At 33.8% G+C, this 19,455-nt stretch overlaps 1 protein-coding gene across 3 annotated transcripts in view; it reads right to left on the bottom strand.

Moving 5' to 3' along the window:
- LOC117330342 overlaps nucleotides 1-19,455 on the bottom strand; it is a 22,816-nt gene extending 3,361 nt beyond the window's left edge. Inside the window, exon 1 of one of the 3 annotated variants that reach the window (XM_033888555.1) lies at nucleotides 19,258-19,455. The gene's annotated coding sequence lies outside the window, so the exon portion shown is untranslated. Of the gene's footprint in view, nucleotides 1-117; nucleotides 917-993; nucleotides 1,330-19,257 lie in introns of those variants that run through there. The other 2 variants (XM_033888554.1, XM_033888556.1) reach the window with 2 other exon arrangements.

Here is a 19,455-nt window from a genome sequence, read left to right as displayed (position 1 = left end):
TGTTATTTGTTTACAGAACGGAAAAATCAGATAGTATGATATGAACCTAATTTTTAACAGTTTTGATGTTTGTACTACTCGGGTATGAGTCCGCATGTATTCATAACACAGCTATACCTGAATTGACCACTTTCTCCAGCGTTGGTGGTAATACATATGACATCCAGTACGAATCAAAACTCCCACAGTAACACAAGCATGCCACGTTTAAGCACGTATGCTGTGCCATCTACATACGGTTTTTTTTACTAGAATAGCGAAATATCGCACTTCACTAAAATCAAGTTAATCAAAATTACAAATATGTAACACATAAACCTCACATTCAGTGGAAATGTAAGAAATGTCCGTAGTCAGGAATGACATGACGGCTGAAGCTAACACGATAAAGAAATTGATTATCAAGGATTTACTTTCAATAAAATAACTTGTCACCCAGTAGGTGGGATTTTATTGATGTTATGATTACACGCTTGGGTCGCTATTGTTGGGCATTGTCCGGGGATGTTACTACTAAGAAGATTGATGAATAGAGTAACGCCCCTCACACTGCTGAAAGTCGATAAGTAAAAGCACGTAATCCTCCTTTCTGGGACTTGGTAGTTTGTTATCACCAGATACATATATCTTGCTAGTTTTCTCCTGAACCTTGTCTGTCATGACCTATATCGAACGTTCATACACCAGATGTTTTAAATGATAATGAAATGAAAGAAAAAATATATTGCATTTAGACGCGGCATCTTATCTAATCATTATTGAAATATGAATACCATATAGCAGTTTTACGTAAAACATTACGTTTGTTTTATATATTATATATTATAATAGATATATTGTCATGTTCAACCACGTTGAGGGTGTTTTTTGTTACAAGTATCACTTTCAATAGTTATATATTAGTTGTGTAACTACAACGCTACGAATACATAATTATACATTTACATGATTGGATGAAACCTATACATTAACATCTTCTGAAATGAAACTTACCTTTATCAAAGATTGAAAATATCCCTTATTTCATTCTGTTTTTATCCATACCCGTGCGTACAGTGAACTAATGTCCGCTATATGACACCAGGTATCGATACATATATACACGGCCATTAGTGATAATTAAATGTCCCTGTTAATGACATAGACACTGATATACAACCAGATTATGTAGTGTTAGTCCTTCTCCTTCATCTCGTTTATTAGAGGGAGGAATCATATAGATACGTTTCCCTTAATTCGCTATATACAATATACAAATTCATACATAATCTCAATAGTAAAGTTAGGACATAATCTGTACACACAGCTCTCAAGTACTTCATATTTCTATGGTAAATATCTTAAACCTGTACACAAACAATAGCTGGCCATTGTCATAAAGCAGTGGACTTGTAAGTTCAGGTGTGTTTGATTAAGACAAAGGGACTGTTACCCTGATGATATCAATGTCTGACGCTGTGAGGCTCCTAACGGGTGTGAACGATATGTTTAATTGTATCCCGGCCATTAAAAGTACGCTCCCGATACATAAGTTGTAAGTTAGTTGAGGTAGACAATTTAAGCTGTTTTGATGCTACAGTGTATATATATTTTTCTATATGAAAATATATTGACATATAGATATTATGTAGATCTAATCTGAATGTTATCTTAATGCAAAATGATAACAATATAAGTTATAAAAAATGACATCATATTTTTTATGCTATTAAGGCCGAATAATTTTCTAAAACACTCAAGCAATATTATTATTATCTTTTGTTTTCAATTACTCCAGCTTTTAGTTTAAATAACCAATGCATGTTACTAACAATGTTTTTTTACATTAATAAATCATATTTAAAACACTTGCATTATCACATATTTTCATAAAATGTGTTCATTTCATAATTTGCTTTGCGATTAAATGAATAAGGTTTACATCTTGCATCACATATTTCCACAATGATACAGGCATTAATCGAGACCCCCGGAACAGTAAAGATCTGAGACACATTATAGTGTGCTATATACCAGATACCAGGGCGTATCTACCATTTGACAACCTCGACCATGTTGGACGGTCTCGATAAGACTAGGAGATATACACATTTATACATCCACACTTCCTTTGTTATGGCCCAACAATGGCCGCCTTGTGATATCGGACAGATTTCTGCATGGCTACCCATATCCATATGAATCTCTCCCCGTACGCTTTGTGTTGAGATCATTCGACGGGCGAATTGGTATCCAAGGGGCCGAGTCATTTCTGTATGTTGTTAAGAGGCACGTGTTGCGTTCTCAACACCTTCTCTTCAGGGCTAGCCCCCCGTGTTTATACTATTGTTTCAATAAAACAATTGATACATTCTTCAAAATCGTTGTCTTTGTTTAGTATTTAAAACTAATGCTTACATATTGCATTTATCAGGTGCCAAATTTCTGTCAGCACATCCGGAGATATAAGTCTAACGAATTCTTTATTAGCTAAATATCCGTAATTAAAAAAAAAGAATGTTATATAGTCATGCACTGACCTTAATTCATATGTCATAGCCGATCAAGGATTCCTGTTGAAATGTATCAACATGCCTCAGAGATATCTGTAATGTTGGTCAAAACATGCGAATCGCATACTAAGATACCAGCATATTTCTTGTTTTAAATAAAAGACATCAGGATTATTTACGATGATTGTATCCTTCGATATCTGTCGTACTATTGGTAGCGACGATAAGCTGCTAATTAACGAACATTTTGAGGAGATATCTTTCTTAGACATGGTCGCGTCTAATGAACATATTAAGGAGATATGTTTCTGAGACATGGTCGCGTCTAATGGACATCTTAAGGAGATATGTTTCTGAGACATGGTCGCGTCTAATGGACATCTTAAGGAGATATGTTTCTGAGACATGGTCGCGTCTAATGGACATCTTAAGGAGATATGTTTCTGAGACATGGTCGCGTCTAATGGACATCTTAAGGAGATATGTTTCTGAGACATGGTCGCGTCTAATGGACATCTTAAGGAGATATCTTTAGACATGGTCGCGTCTAATGAAACATCGCCTCGTCTAATGGACATGTATATTGCATAACACACCTGATGTATAACGATATTAACCTTTTATTTCTATAACTGCACAACAGAAAACACATTTGTTTTCGGTACTTATATGAACTTCGAGCGAACAAACAGAAATACATTGATGATATCCAGTCAAATCACTGAAGGACAGTGATCAACAAAGACATCACCCGTTTTAATCGATATACCTATATAATTTGCAATGAACAATCATATGAAATTTGCTAAAATAATTCAAAAAGTGCAGCTAGAGTTTTGTCTAGTTGATATACACGCTCTGGTAAATCAATGTGATACAAAGACATTGAAAGCATTATTAGACATTATCATATATGTTGTATTTGTACACATTCCCTTGTTCTTTGAACTTTGTGTGAAAGAATTGAACAGGTCGCGTCATTTTTGTTAAGAGTACAATTTGTTCTCTGAACGTATTATTACTCACGCTGTGCTTAATATGTTTATGGTAGAGACTCATATACACTTAAAGCGGTGCTAGCAACAACTGTGCTCCAGTAGAAGAACATTTACATACAGAATTCAACATGGGCAAAGAGTTGTGAAAGGGCCTTTACAGAATACCTGTCCTTACTGTAATGTAGAATAATTCAACAATAGACATAATTCATTAAACAGATGTCCTTTATTTACATGATCTTGAACTATATATTTTAAAAATATATTAAAAAGATATGAAGAAATTATCACCCAAATACAAATTTATGTTGAACATGTACAGCTGCTATTAGTTTGTGTGGTTAAAATGAACGTAGAAGTGAAAACCATAGTTACACAGTTTTCATTTAGATCGTTTTAAACTATTTCGGTAACATGCAGTACGCTGAAGAGACTGTTTGTTTAAAAAGTTAGAAAACAAGCGTTTCATCTAGCCGTAAATTAAATTTGTTGATATTTAAATCAATTTATTTAAATGCCAAACGAGGCAAGGCATGTGATGACCTTTCGGGTTGAATACTAAGATACTGTTACCTTTTATTTTCGTATCGTGAGACATACCTATTGTGGTTTACCTGGACAACATGTTTACTCTAGGGCGTGAGACCCATGTATCACATAGTATACCTTTGTTTACGGTGTGTCAGTAACACGACAGGTAAAAATGTTTAAATTCCAAAACTAAGTAAACTATCACGATGTGTTACGAAAGTATCATCTAGGTAATTTCATTTGCTGGGATCTCTTATATAAATTAAATAGATTTTGTTATAATAAACACAATATAATTAGCCTTATCTTATTTCGTTTATCAAATCTATCCTATCCGATATCAAAATAATATATAAAAAGCGTTTTCTATCAAAACGTTTTCGTATTTCATAAGTACTTTTGCATTATGATAATGTGTCTTACACTTTGTTTGAATAAAGCATTTAACAGGCACTCTTGATCGATTTAAAGCTTAGTCGTACGATTGGCAGATGATACAAAACTGTATTATAGATATGGGACATACGATATTACAAAATCAGCGTGTATACAAATTGAGTAAATTTTGATACTGATAAAAAGCCACGATATATACATTCAATTCAGACTTTGAATTCTACATTTTTATAATAAGTTTTCTTAAAACGAATTTTTGTTGATATTAAAACAATTTGTTATACGTAATCTAAACATGTCCTGTACTAGTTTGTTATTTGTTTATAACTGTCCTGTTATTTATATCGAACCACACTCCATAAGGAACAAGTGTGATAAAACCAATCGTATTGTGATTAAGTGTATGTACGAAGCGATTCAAATGTAAATTTTAGCATTGCATAAGACAGCAGGAATGTGACATCTTACACAAGATACAAGACAATTTTCCTTTAATAAATATTATCTACAGCAAATACGAATTAAACAAAATTCATCAAGATGTTTATTTTTAATGAAGCGTGATTCTTTTCAATGACAAAGGCATGCTTAGATAAAATGTCGTTAGATAAAACGTAAACGTTGTTGGATTTGTATCAAGAGTTAACCCCCCCCCCCCCCCCCCCCCCCAACCCCCTACCGACCCAACCCTCGAAATATGTATCTGAAAAATACAGTGTATATACAACAAGAATTATTGTACCAATCAACAGGACATATACCAAACAAGTGCGGTTCGGAAGATATCAAATATGGCGCCTCTTAACCAACTCACAGGAAAGGAACACATAGAGCATTCATTGTGTGACCCAATTAAAGTTTCTTACGTTATACGTTAACAGATAAACACACTGAAGTATATATGTCAAACTACTTAAAATGTTTCTTTATTGAAACCCAAAATCTATACGATTCATATATTTGTTATCATATGGTTTGTCAAAGCTGAAATATTATATTATATAGCTTGTTAACCCCACGCAACGTTAGACAATGTGTACACAAGGAACAATGGTTAAAATACAAACAATAAACAGAAAAAAAGAATTTGGCAAAACTTACGAAAATGTTTGTTTTACGCAGCAAACATATCAACAAAATTGGCAGAGGAATATCTTAACAGCCACACGCGTGGCAATAGTCTTTATTCCATCATCTTAGCATACAATTGTAAACTATTACTTCATAAAGGACATCGAGAAAATGATTGTGAAGAACAGGAAATCAACTGTACTTGAGTCTATATACCCAGTCTAGATCGGCATCAGACCTGGATCTAGTTTGTAGTTATACAAACTGTATTGTTTATTTTTCTAGTCATGAGTTCTCGCTATTACAATAGAAACATTTAAACGTTAGACATTTATTTGTAAGAAGGCTTTTTCATCAATATCTAAAGACCGCCTTGTATTTAATGCCGTGTGATTCACAGAATACACCTCGAAGACTAGTTAAATCTGAGACAAGGATCTGGAATGCGGCTATTGACCTAGCCAGTATTGTTCATCGTTAAGGATCAACTGGTGTCAAAAGTCCGCCATTTTAGTTTAAGGCGTTGGGTATGTATTTGGTTTTGTGTATTTGTATGTTAAGACAAAGGAATATGTCATTGTATTCTACACTTTGCATATAAAGAAGTATACACATTAGGATAGCAAAGTTAGTAACTCATTAAGTTAAGATTTCTTTAATATGTATCGCGTATGTGAGCGATGGGAATTATCAGGTAAATATCAATAAATGATATACATGATGTACCATAGCGTCAAGATAAAAGTAGAATGAAAATTAAAATCGATAAGACACTACACCCGCATGAACTTAGTTACTTATTTTATAATTGTTCTAAAATTAAGACTTTAAAAGCAATTTTGCTTTAATCCCTAATACCTATCATCCATTAAATACAAATCAAACAAATCGTGACAAACATCTAATAAATGTAAATGTAAAAATTAAATAATGTTTCTCGAACAGACATACATATTATTGAAGGATGATCATTTCTGCTAAACACCCATATTGTTCTGTTAGGTATAATAATGTATCATGCAGTTTAAAAGTTGTTCGGCTATAGACCATTAATTGTATGTGAATTAGTTATTAAACAGACTTGTTAATACCGAAAAAAATGTACCGCCTTTATTTTGGTTAAATGGTATTTGTGAAGAGATCAACTACATCGCCGTACGTAAAGAAAAAGATCTTTTATCCATAGTTGTCCACATGAAGCGTTTCATTTGACACGGAGGACATTTTAAGATTGATGGTTGCCATCATCATTATTATATCACTTCCCGATCTAATGATTTGGAGTGTAGCATGAGTGAAAACTCGTTCAACATTTAGATAGGTGATGACTGTTACAATGTCAGTTTCTTTGTATGCCTCTTTATTGTTGTTGTTGTTGTTCATGTCAAATTCTGATTTGTAATCTTTTACACTGACATATCTTAAATATTTGACCATAATTAAAATTAAATAAGAATCGAGGGGTTGTAAACATGACGTGTGCTATAATTAATTCTCCATCTCTTTACCCGTGGTGTACCAGTTACAAGGGACATTTTTCTGTTTAGTCATTGCTAAGAGTACGTACACTGTACAATAAATATTCCCTCATCTGAATTTATTAAAATTCCCATTTCTTGTGTTTTAACACAAATACATTAACATAATGTACAATGTTTCGAAACTGTATCACTGTTTACTACAAACATTATATATCACACCAGTTTTATAGTTAGCGAAATATTTAAATGTTAAAGATATTATTGTCAAGTTAAAGGGACTTTTAAAGCAATAAATGGACTTTTTGCCTATAACTAAAACATCTCTGGACAACACACAGACTAAATTAGCGGTAATTATACCAGCGGTGTTACAACAGTAGGGTAGGATATAATGCGTGTTCCCATCTAATACCTACTCCTTTCGTAGAATATACCTTCTTACTGAATGATGTTAATATGGTTAGTACATCTGTGTGTATCCAGTTTATATGGTTAGTACATCTGTGTGTATCCAGTTTATATGGTTAGTACATCTGTGTGTATCCAGTTTATATGGTTAGTACATCTGTGTGTATCCAGTTTATATGGTTAGTACATCTGTGTGTATCCAGTTTATATGGTTAGTACATCTGTGTGTATCCAGTTTATATGGTTAGTACATCTGTGTGTATCCAGTTTATATGGTTAGTACATATGTGTGTATCCAGTTTATATGGTTAGTACATATGTGTGTATCCAGTTTATATGGTTAGTACATATGTGTGTATCCAGTTTATATGGTTAGTACATATGTGTGTATCCAGTTTATATGGTTAGTACATCTGTGTGTATCCAGTTTATATGGTTAGTACATATGTGTGTATCCAGTTTATATGGTTAGTACATCTGTGTGTATCCAGTTTATATGGTTAGTACATATGTGTGTATCCAGTTTATATGGTTAGTACATATGTGTGTATCCAGTTTATATGCGTACTTTCATCTCTATATCATAGTAGACATTTACACTATCATCCTTTTAGATGCCATACCACGAACAAGGGCCATTGAAGATCTGATGGGTGGAAAATGCTAAGAAACGTATCAGCATTTCAAATTTCGGAGACCGTTGAAGAAGCATTAGGGATCTATTATATAATTACCAGATTGCTTCCATAATATTTTTTACGAAATCATTTTAGGAAACAAAACATTATTTACGTTCCTAAAGCTTGTGAATTTGATGCGCAGTGATTAAATATATTCAAGGATTCTTAATCAATAAGGAATTAACTGATCAGGACGTCATCAACGTAATATTGCGTCAGTGTTTCTTAAATATAAAAATCAGGTTAACAATATGAAAATTAACCTTAATTTGACAAATTGTTTAACAAAACAAATTAAGGAAAGTCTGACCATTTCTTTATATATATAATTATATATTCAGAAAGTGTATGTGAAATTGATCTCTCCATGACAATCATACATACATGTATGTATACTTTATTCTTAAGATTTTGATATATTGCCATGGAATTTACCAAAGACATGATTATCACAGCATCGTCCTTTAAAATAACCGTTAATCGTTAAGTAAAATCATTTCTGTCGTGTTTCCTCTCTTATACAGATGATGAACCCCTATAAAAATGCATGGAAGGAGGTCCATAGCATTGAATGCAGTTATTATAGATTTGTATGGCTGAACATCGTTTTTTGTTTTTGTTTTTTTACCAATCAAAATAGTGCTTTCTATTCACCGCATTGAACTAAGTAAAGGTAGAATAAGCGGCAATATTCCTAGTTTTGATAAAAGCCACTTCGTAAGCATAACTCTCTACGTAACGATAGAAAGACGTTGAAATTGTGTGGAGCAGCCAATTCAAATGGCGCCGGCTTGTGAAGCGTAGCGTAAAAACCATGCGACATCACATATTATGCTACCGATTCCCGCCCTTTTTCTTACTCGTCTATAAAATGAAATGAATAGACAATCGAATGGCGTCCCGTTGATCATTTCACTCGTATGACAGAATATACCAAAATTCAACAGGAAGCTATTCAATATAATTTATATATCATCTTACCTATTTAAGCATGCTCTCACGTAACGTTACAGTTTTTGCATGCAAAAACAAACGATTATTGCTTTTAATTGAGTTCAAATTGGTGTATCTTTTCAATGTCGATAATATCGATATCTTTTAAATAGAATGCTAAATATCTACGCGTTTCAAAAGATATGATTCATTTAAGCCGCCGTGATCTGAATAATACAAGATAGTGGCCCACTTGAATCTCCAGCACTGATCGTGAGAACTTGTTAGTGTATTTACAAATCATTCAGATAGCCTCTCCCAACAATCGACGGTAGATCTACTGATGTTTTTTTTAGATTTAAATGGCTGTTAATGTTAAGATGGAATATCTTTCATACAATACTGTTATACAAAATGTTTAGTTACAATAGTAAATGTGGGAGGACGTGATGATGCATCTATTTACATTATGTATGGTTAGCTTATCAAAATTAGTAAAATGTATACATGTATTATTCAAAATATATAATGTGTTATACAATCAGGCACATGTAGTTAGCATTCTTAACATGAATTATACAAGACACTAGTATGTAAAGCAGTGGTAATTGGTAGAAAATTTATCAGGGAATGAGATACAAATAAGATGTTTATGAATAGTAATATATTACAAAATGTAGGTATAATACTGTTGAACTGGTGATGATTAGGAATAATGTAAAACAATGTAATGAAGTTTATCATAATGTACAAACAGTGCATCATATAACATAATGTAACATCTACATACACGCGAGAATACCTATAATACACCATATGTTGAGACACATTTTCACTTACTTGACTTTCCTTCTTCATTTCAACACTTTGGTATCTAGCATCAATGACAAGTCCTCATTTGTATTAGAATGACAGAAAGTGATGATTTTCATTCATTAGAGGGTGTTGAAAACACGATGTTTCTTTGTGACATCAAAAACATAAACATAGATTGCTTTCAACAAAATCAATCTAAGCTCAACTATAAGTTGAGATGTTTAATTATCGTTCTACAATAATGTATGCAACAGTCATTCACAACATAACTACACCAATTAACAGTTCAGTCCTCTATTTGTCATTTCAGGTTTGTAATCAATATAATTACATGTTAGTATAAAAAGTTATGCTCTAAAGAGTCTGTTGCATATTGCTGTAAGTGATTTTAAGAAGTATGGTTATTTTTCGGATTTGCGTCTTATTACCTACTGAAGGAAATGAGAACAACACGAACTGGCAGAAACTGTTTCAAACCAAAAACAACCAGCATGAGCCGACGGTCCAACAAACTAAAAAAAGAAAAATATCGCCCCTGTCTGTGGGACTCCACTACTTAAAGGTAACACCATTATCTGAGGGACTCCAATAACCAGAGGTAAGGGCACTATCTGAGGGACTCCAATAACCAAAGGTAAGGGCACTATCTGAGGGACACCAATAACCAAAGGTAACACCACTATCTGAGGGACTCCAATACCTAAAGGTAACGCCACTATCTGAGGGACTCCAATAACCAAAGGTAACACCACTATCTGAGGGACTCCAATACCTAAAGGTAACGCCACTATCTGAGGGACTCCAATACCCAAAGGTAACGCCACTATCTGAGGGACTCCAATACCCAAAGGTAACGCCATTATCTGGGGGACTCCAATACCTAAAGGTAGCTCCAATATCTGAGGGACTCCAATACCCAAAGGTAACGCCATTATCTGAGGGACTCCAATACCCAAAGGTAAGGCCACTATCTGAGGGACACCAATACCCAAAGGTAACACCACTATCTGAGGTAAAACAGGTACAACTTTAATGAGATGTATTGATGAAATTACATTAATTCCTGCTTACTTAAAATATTTTAAGAAAATTATCGTTTGTAGTAATGAGACGGTAGATTATATTGTAAATAAATACATATAGAATGAAACACATTAAAAACAGCTTATAATATCATTAAATATATATTTTGCCAGGGCAGATAATTTAAAAAAGTACCTCAATGTCATTTGATGGTGTCCCTTAATAAGGAGACTTGAAATCAATTTCCGTCACATGTATATCATATGATTATCCGTCGCAATGCACAATATCTATATCGTAAGTGCTCGTAAGATTTTAATAGGATAGAAATGTTACAATGGCATTTCAGCTTCGTTAAAGGAGATGCATTAATTATACATTTACCGATGGAATTAGACCCTTAAAGATTTATGATTTCCATTTAAATGTTTCTCGTTTTTGAATTCCTCATTGAGGTTACGATATATATCGTTATAACCTACAACGGTACCTAGCTACGCCTGCGAGTTCATTCAAACCAGACCCAATTTATATTTTTAATGCCGACCGATTCTATATTTCATTTGATGAATTATATACATTTTGTTCAGTGACCTTCCCGTATGTATTGTGAGGTATCCCGCCTCATTTATCTCCGTAATCATCCTGTACAGAAATGTAACGCTATGTAATCTCTGACTTTCAATACCTTGGGAGGGGGTGTTAATGCATGTGTTACCAATAGTGTGGGATATATACAAAACAAACCTCAGACTTATGTGAACTATGTCAACAAAATACAACGCGTAAGTCTCACGGTGACTTGATATTAATATTGCCGTGAACATATCTTCTTATATACGCTGAATAAATATTTTCATTTTTATGATCATAGGGGAAATGTTGCATATTGTTGTAAAAAGATTACCAGGGTTCTAAAACGTTTTTCTACCACAATACCCATTGTTATTCCACTCTCAACCATTGTATATATGTCCCGACTGTGGAATATGACTTCCAGTGTTTTGATTGGTCAATAATTCGAACTTTGACCCGAACTGCAATTGTTATTGACGTCATCAATAATCGAATGACGTCACACCACCGAATCCCGGCCGTCACCTGGACGCCCTATTTGTTTACGCGAAATAAGACTTGGCCATGTTTCCCTTTGATTCAAGCCGATATCATTGTAGTAGGAACGGGTCATACGACTCCTGATTTTTGCATATGAAATTCATTTCACACTTGTAAGTTATCTTTTAAAAGTTAAAAATGACACTCGCTAAAGCTCGTGTCTTTTGTAACTTTTAAAAAATAACTTACTCGTGTGAAATAAATGCCATATCCAATAACCACTCGTTGTGTAACCTCTATATATCTCATTGTAGAAACCAGAAATGGCCTTCAATCTTCAGCAAGTCTTTATACTTATACATTGTGGTAGGGTAATAATAGCGTGCACCATGACCTCCCTGGTGCACCGTAGAACCCATCAATGTCACGCCATGACCTTGAGAACCGTACCTGTGGAGTGGGGACTCGGCTGGTATACTGTAATGTCATTTCAAATTAATCCTGATAAATTGAAAACACGAACGTCAATCTAAATGTCATCTCGTTTTTTATTTATTTATTTCAGTTTTTAAATTACACTATAGAAACCTTGCCCCATTGACTCGCGTATCGAGTACCCTAGAACGAGTATAAAAGTGTTTTTCGTCAGAGATTTTAGTTAGTTTGTGTATTTATAATCTAGATAGCTTCCAAATTTAAATAAAACATCCATAGCATGTATACGTAACTATGATGGTAAAGATCGAAACAACATTGTAGCAAAGCAAGACTCTTCATAAAAGACTTGAACACTATCTAAATATAAACATTTACACATTGTTATTTAGAAAGGTTAAAACTACAATGCCATAAAAGAACCAAACATTTACTTTTAGGTTTGTATTATCAAATCTGAAACAAATATTTCACACAAACTGATAAAACTACAAACTACAATGTCAATATGATTTCCCATATCGACTGTCCCTAGAACCCTATCATTTTAGAACCCGCACCTCATTTAACAGAGAGTACCTACATAATAACAAAACCGTAATTCTAACTCAAAAACAACAGAGAGTACCTACATAATAACAAAACCGTAATTCTAACTCAAAAGTAACAGAGAGTACCTACATAATAACAGAACCGTAATTCTAACTCAAAAACAACAGATACTACCTACATAATATCAAAACCGTAATTCTAACTCAAAGACAACAGAGAGTACAGACATAATAACTAAACCGTAATTCTTACTCAAAATTGATCAGAAGACGGCAAAATATCAACAACAAAATATAGAAGACCCTTACAAAGGTGTTTCGGAAGAGAGTGAGTGTCTTCTGACAACATCTACTATACAAATCTAGGTCAAATCCGGGATAAGTCACAATCTCAACACGAGAACTAGGATGGTGAGAACGGAACCACTAGACTTATCAAAAAGCACCAAACACGTCAGACGTCATATCGCACAAGGAAGTAAGATATTTCCAAACGAGAATATGATGTCGATACCATACAGCTTTCCCATGGTATTCTTTAACCTGCACCTTGTGAAACCTTGTGTTTGGGAACAAGCTTTTGAATATCGAATCAACTGGGACCTATAAACACTGTATGTAGGGGAATGTTACTGTCTAGAAACGGAAACTTAACCATTTGGAAACTGAATTTATCACGCTTATCATAAAGCTTATTTGCAATATGTACCTACTTGTTATTCATTATAAATAAAATATCGAGGTAAGCAGCTGATGTCACAGAGGCTGCAGTGACCTTGGTTTCAAGTTCTACAAGGTATATCCTATCGACATGGTCAATACATTTTTTTTTTTTTTTTTTTTTTGCTTTTTTTGTCATAGTAAGTTTACGTATAGGTGAAGTTGAAGGACTATGCGATCTCTGTTATCTGTTCTGATAAGCTCTTCAATACATTCAACTTCGTACAAAAAAACATCATGTCGGCCAATAATGAGGACAGTTTGATTCTGTTATAGTTAACTCTAGTGAAATGTATGATATGTACTAAACAATTTGAAACTTTAGAAAGCATCAGGTGAGGATGGAGTAAGTCACCACATGCTTAAATACACTGCTGATACAGTCTGTAAACCTCTTGAACTTCTTTTCAACTTTTCTCTATCTTCTTGTACCTTTCCAAATAATTGGAATGTAGCTAAGGTTATGCCCCTTTTTAAAAAGGGCAATAGGCATTCTTTATCCAATTATCGTCCAATCTCTCTTCTGTCTTCTGTAGGCAAAGTATTAGAAAGGGTTCTTTTTAAGCACTTGTATAATTATTTTTTTGAAAATTATTTATTTTATCAGTACCAAACAGGTTTTATGCCTGGTCACTCAACAGTTTATCAACTAATAGAAATATATCACAATATTTGTTTAGATTTAGAAGAAAAAAAACACACTTGTATGATATTTTGTGACATATCTAAAGCCTTTGACAGAGTCTGGCATAAAGGTCTTCTGGTGCATATTGTATTTCCGGCGACATATTGTCTTGGATTAAAAACTACTCAAGTAATAGACAACAGAAAGTATTTATCAACAGCACTTCTTCTGATATTGGTATGATAGGGGCCGGAGTTCCCCAGGGCTCGATTCTCGGGCTTTTTCTTTTTCTCATTTATATAAATGATATAGCAGATAAACTAGAATCAACAGCTCGTCTATTCGCTGATGATACTTCTCTCAAAATATCACTTCTTCTTGTCGAGAAATAGAATTAGCTTTAAATAGAGATTTAGAAAAAATAAATATGTTGGCAAAAACATGGCTAGTTACTTTTAATCCAGACAAAACTGGGGTTATTTTATATCAAATTCTGATGATATTGATGATGATCTTAATTTAACTTTTGATGAAAATTTCTTAAATTTCAGTAGTTCCCATAGACATCTTGGAGTCACTTTCAATTCAAATGCAAATTGGTCTGATCATATTGATGAAGTTTATAAATCAGTAATGAAAAAAATAAATGTCTTGAGGAAAATTAAGTATATGCTAAAGCGTGATGCGCTATTAAGAACTTATAAATCATTTATATTACCTGTCCTGGAATATGCGTGTGAGGTTTGGGACGGTTGCTCTCTGGTAGATTCAGAAAATTTAGAGCGGGCTCAGCGCGAAGCAGCGAGAATTATAACTGGTTTACCATCTTATGCGAAAAATGAATCTTTATATATTGAATCAGGACTTGAACTACTTTCTGATAGAAGGGCCAGAAGAAAGCTGCAATTGTTATACAAGATGAACAGTAATTTGACTCCAAGCTATCTATCAAATTTATTACCCCCTCAGTAGGTGATAACAATCCATATGATTTAAGAAATAAGGAAAACTTCAGGCTTCCAAATTATCGACTTTTTGCACACAAATCTTTCTTACCTTCTACATTAAGTAACTGGACCTCTTAAGATGATGTTATCAAATCCCTACCGCTCTCATCTTTTAAACTAGCTCCCTCCCAAAATGTTTCCAAAACCCAGCCCTGCTTCTATAGTTATGGAGAAAGAAAATTAAATATTATGCTAGGCTAAGACACCATTGTAGCTCCCGTAAAGATGATCTCTTCCATGTAAATCTAGTTCAAGACTCACAATGTGCATATTGTGGGCATTTTTGTGAAAATGCATACCATTTCCTTTTCGATTGTCAATACTTTTCCACTGCCCGTTCAGAAATATACAAATTAATCTAAATTTGTTACTTTTTGGTAACGAAGACTTGGCTTTGGATGTAAATAATTATGTGTTTGAACATGTGCAGGCTTTCATCAAATCCAGCAAAAGATTTTAAACATGCAAGTTGTGTCTATCTTTATATCACTATTTGCATAATTATGTCAAATTGACTTATTTAAACTTTGACTTTGTAAATGTCTATGTCATCACTTGTGTAAAATGTTTTGTTGATAGGAGATGGCTTCATAAGATGTCATAACTTGTGCCAAATCCTTTGTGTCTATTTTTGGACAATAAATATGTTTAAAGTCAAAGTCACTGTTATCTGTTCTGATAAGCTCTGCAATACATTCAACTTCGTACAAACAACATCAAGTCGGCCAACAATGAGGACAGTTTGATCACATGCGTATACGAATTGTCTGTTAAAGAGATCTGGTCACTATTTTCACAATTTCATCTTAAGCATATTTTCTAGGGCCCTTGTCGTATGTCTAACGTAATATGCCCCCGTATAATTCACAGTAATGTACTAACGATGTTGAGTATAACGCTGTTCGCCTTTCGTGGAGAAGAAAACTTTCATCACAGGTGAACGAAGGCGTTCCTTAAGTTTGAAAGGGAAATGGTAATTAACGGTAAAAATCACACGCCTTAATAGAGAAGAATGATCTTTAAGAGCGGATGTTCAAGATTAATAAAGAAGGTATTTTTTTTTCAAAATCTTATTCAATTTATTACCCTCTAGTATTCCGATAGGACTGCATCCATGAATTTATTGTACTTAGAATAGCAGTAAGAAGTGTTGATAAAGTCTAAGTTGAAACAAAACTACTCGAGCCAGCAATTAAACAATACCTTTATGGGCCAATATAAATGAGGGAGACTCGCATCCTTCTCGCTATCCGGTTTAAAGATATTGCAATACTGATGAATGATGGGTCAGTATTTCGTCTTTCGAAAACCGGTAAATGTATTGTTATGCTGACCCCAGCAAACCTGGTGTGTTTCGCTCTTTGAGAAGGAAATGCTATAGTGTTAACACTCATGGATCGAATTATTAGATACGCTATCGGCAGGCACGTCTACAAACCTGTCATGTTTTAATGTGGTTTTGTCATCGGGATCAAGAAAAAAAGACTAGTGTTTTGTTTTTATTTTAGATTTTAAGCACTTATCATTATAGACCATTATGGATTTAATAGATTTAATCCACTCTGACATTGAAGCCTAGTTTTACCCATGATACTTTTTAATTACTTGTGGATCACAGTTGTGGGATCACACAAGTGTATTAGTCGATGAATACACTAAATTTGACATTACTTGTTATTTACATTGTATTATGTTTCGAATATGAAATTTCCCGATATCTATATCTATATAGACACCATGAAGCTTGGCTACACTTTTTTTTTTTTTTTTTTTTTTACTTCTTCATAATTTTATTTCACATTATGTGAACGCATTACACAAAATAATAATTCTTGTGTCTTGAAAGAGTTACTTTGTAATAACCCAGTAATTTGAGTCAACTTATTGAAGAACGTAGACAGATGAATTATCAGCAGTTTCAAATATTGCACAGTCGATTGAAGTACGATAAATATGACGACTTCCGAAGGTCCATTCGGTGTTTGTTTTGTGTAATTATGGGTACAGGGCACTATATACAATCACCCAAGTGTTCCAAAACGCAGAGAATACTTAATCATATTCCATTTTTATCGATCGATTTTATACTAAACTATTATTCAAACAGTGAGAATCAATATAAACGCCGTGTGAAAAACAAGCAAGTTTGTGGATTTGATTGTGACAGGTGTCCTGTAAGGGGACGGTGAATGTTTGTAACGCATATTCGGGTTACCAGCTAGACTTGCAAAGTCCTAAACTCATAAATGATAATGTGTAGACAGTTACAAATTTACTTATCATTATGTCGTTATATGGATGCAATTAAGTCATCAAGTCTAAAACATTTCGATTTATTAACATTCTCCTGGACATTGCTATAAGAATAAACCCCTGTAAAACATACTTGCATGCGTACACTGTAGGGTATTAGTATGAGGTTTAAAAATCATATCCATGGTCTTACAGGCAAATGCGGATAACTTCAAAATCAATTATTAAATACCTTGGAGCATATACAATGTAATACCTTGATATACATTGTATTTTGTTCATGCAGACAAGACAAAATATAACAAATATCGCTTCAGGACTGAGGATATGGAAACGAGCTGTAAGGCTAATGCTAAACCACTTCCCTTCAATATACAATATTGAGATGGATAAGATTAGCAATAAAACAAAATGTGAAAGAAGATTTGATAAATAGTCCTCAAGTTGATTCTTCTACTGTTTATACATCTATTGGAGGGGAGGGGAGGGTGTGCAGGGAGATGGAACAAGTAAGGTTGTGGTGAGCTTGCCAGATTAATACGTTATGGATGGTTTTAAGCCCAATCAAACTTTCATGATTATGCATGTATTCAAATTGATGTAAAAAAAACAGAATAAAAATGATTATTTCCTTAGGTACGTGATTTAATTAACATATGAAATATAATATGCTACCTTGAAATTCAAGGGTTCCCTTGTCATATTATATGCAGAAATATTGAGAACAGGCCTCTTTGATGTAAAAGATCAGAAAGTGACGCTTGCAATAATTAACAAAATAACGATTTCACATATTCCGACGAACATTTTATATACTAGGTAGCAGTGAAATTATCACCGGAGATGAATCATACTGGCCATGTGATTGTGTTAACAACTTTGTGATTTACATTGTAAATGCACTATACTACGTGTAAACCAAGATATTTATTGATGTATTCGGCCATTATCATTCCTTGGGAGCGTCTAGACCTCGGTAGTTATGCAAGGTTCATTCTTTGATTAAATATGAATTCTGTACCTGCCAAGAAACGCTATTGTGAATTCTTGTGCAGACTGCATGGGAATAGAAATAGATCTACATTAAAATCTTTAGTAATGTCATAAGATATATACAGTAGATTGTAATACAATGTTTTACAATATATAACGATATTCAAAAATCATTATCTGTGTTGTTGTTTTTTTGCCACTGGGGGCGTCGTTTTTCACAACAGTGCGGGTTATTAAATTGTTTGTATAGCATAGGGCAAAGTCAATAAAGTGTTTTGATATCAGGGGCTCAGTTATGTAACAGACGATCTCACCTTATAAACAGACAATGGATCACGTAGAGGCTTTATTATGTCAGCTTAGTAGAAGAGTCTGATAATCTTATCATCAACTTTGATAATCAGGTGAGGATTCCGGGGAAATCTCCTTATACATTTCATACGGAATAGGGTTTCCAGTATGAAACTATATGGAAATGATTGTGTAAAAAATTCAATTGAGTCTTCCTTGCTTCGTGGATTTCTTACACGTAAATCCAGAAAATGCTTACATAGCTTCGTAGCTGTATTTTCATCTAACTTTTCCGAAAAAAAAAAAAAAATTCTTCAATATATAAACAAACCTAGGTTAAGGCTATGCCTAATACGACTGTAAAATAGTCACCTGGATATCTTGTAATGTTAATAATTCCTAATTAAGTTATATAGGATACAAATAACGGCATTTGTTGTCAAGTCATTTTAAATTTCAAGATTTAAATGAGTAACTTATACAGGCAAACAGCTTACCTTCCAGTGTCCGGCCGTACATCCATGTGATGGCCGTGTCCTGTAAGTTTATACCGGAGGGGGCCTTGCTCTTCAGCCTGTCTGAAGTAGCGTTATACCATCCTCTTGATGAGTTACCCGTCTCGGGATACACCTGTGTATAGGCAGGTAACAAGGGTTTACCTTAGACACACAGGTAAACTGTGTATGTATGCCTGT

Source organism: Pecten maximus, chromosome 7 (genome assembly GCF_902652985.1).
Source record: "Pecten maximus chromosome 7, xPecMax1.1, whole genome shotgun sequence".
In the NCBI taxonomy this organism is placed as follows: domain Eukaryota; kingdom Metazoa; phylum Mollusca; class Bivalvia; order Pectinida; family Pectinidae; genus Pecten; species Pecten maximus.
Note: the sequence above shows the minus strand (reverse complement) of the source record. Positions and strands in the feature narration are given on the sequence as shown.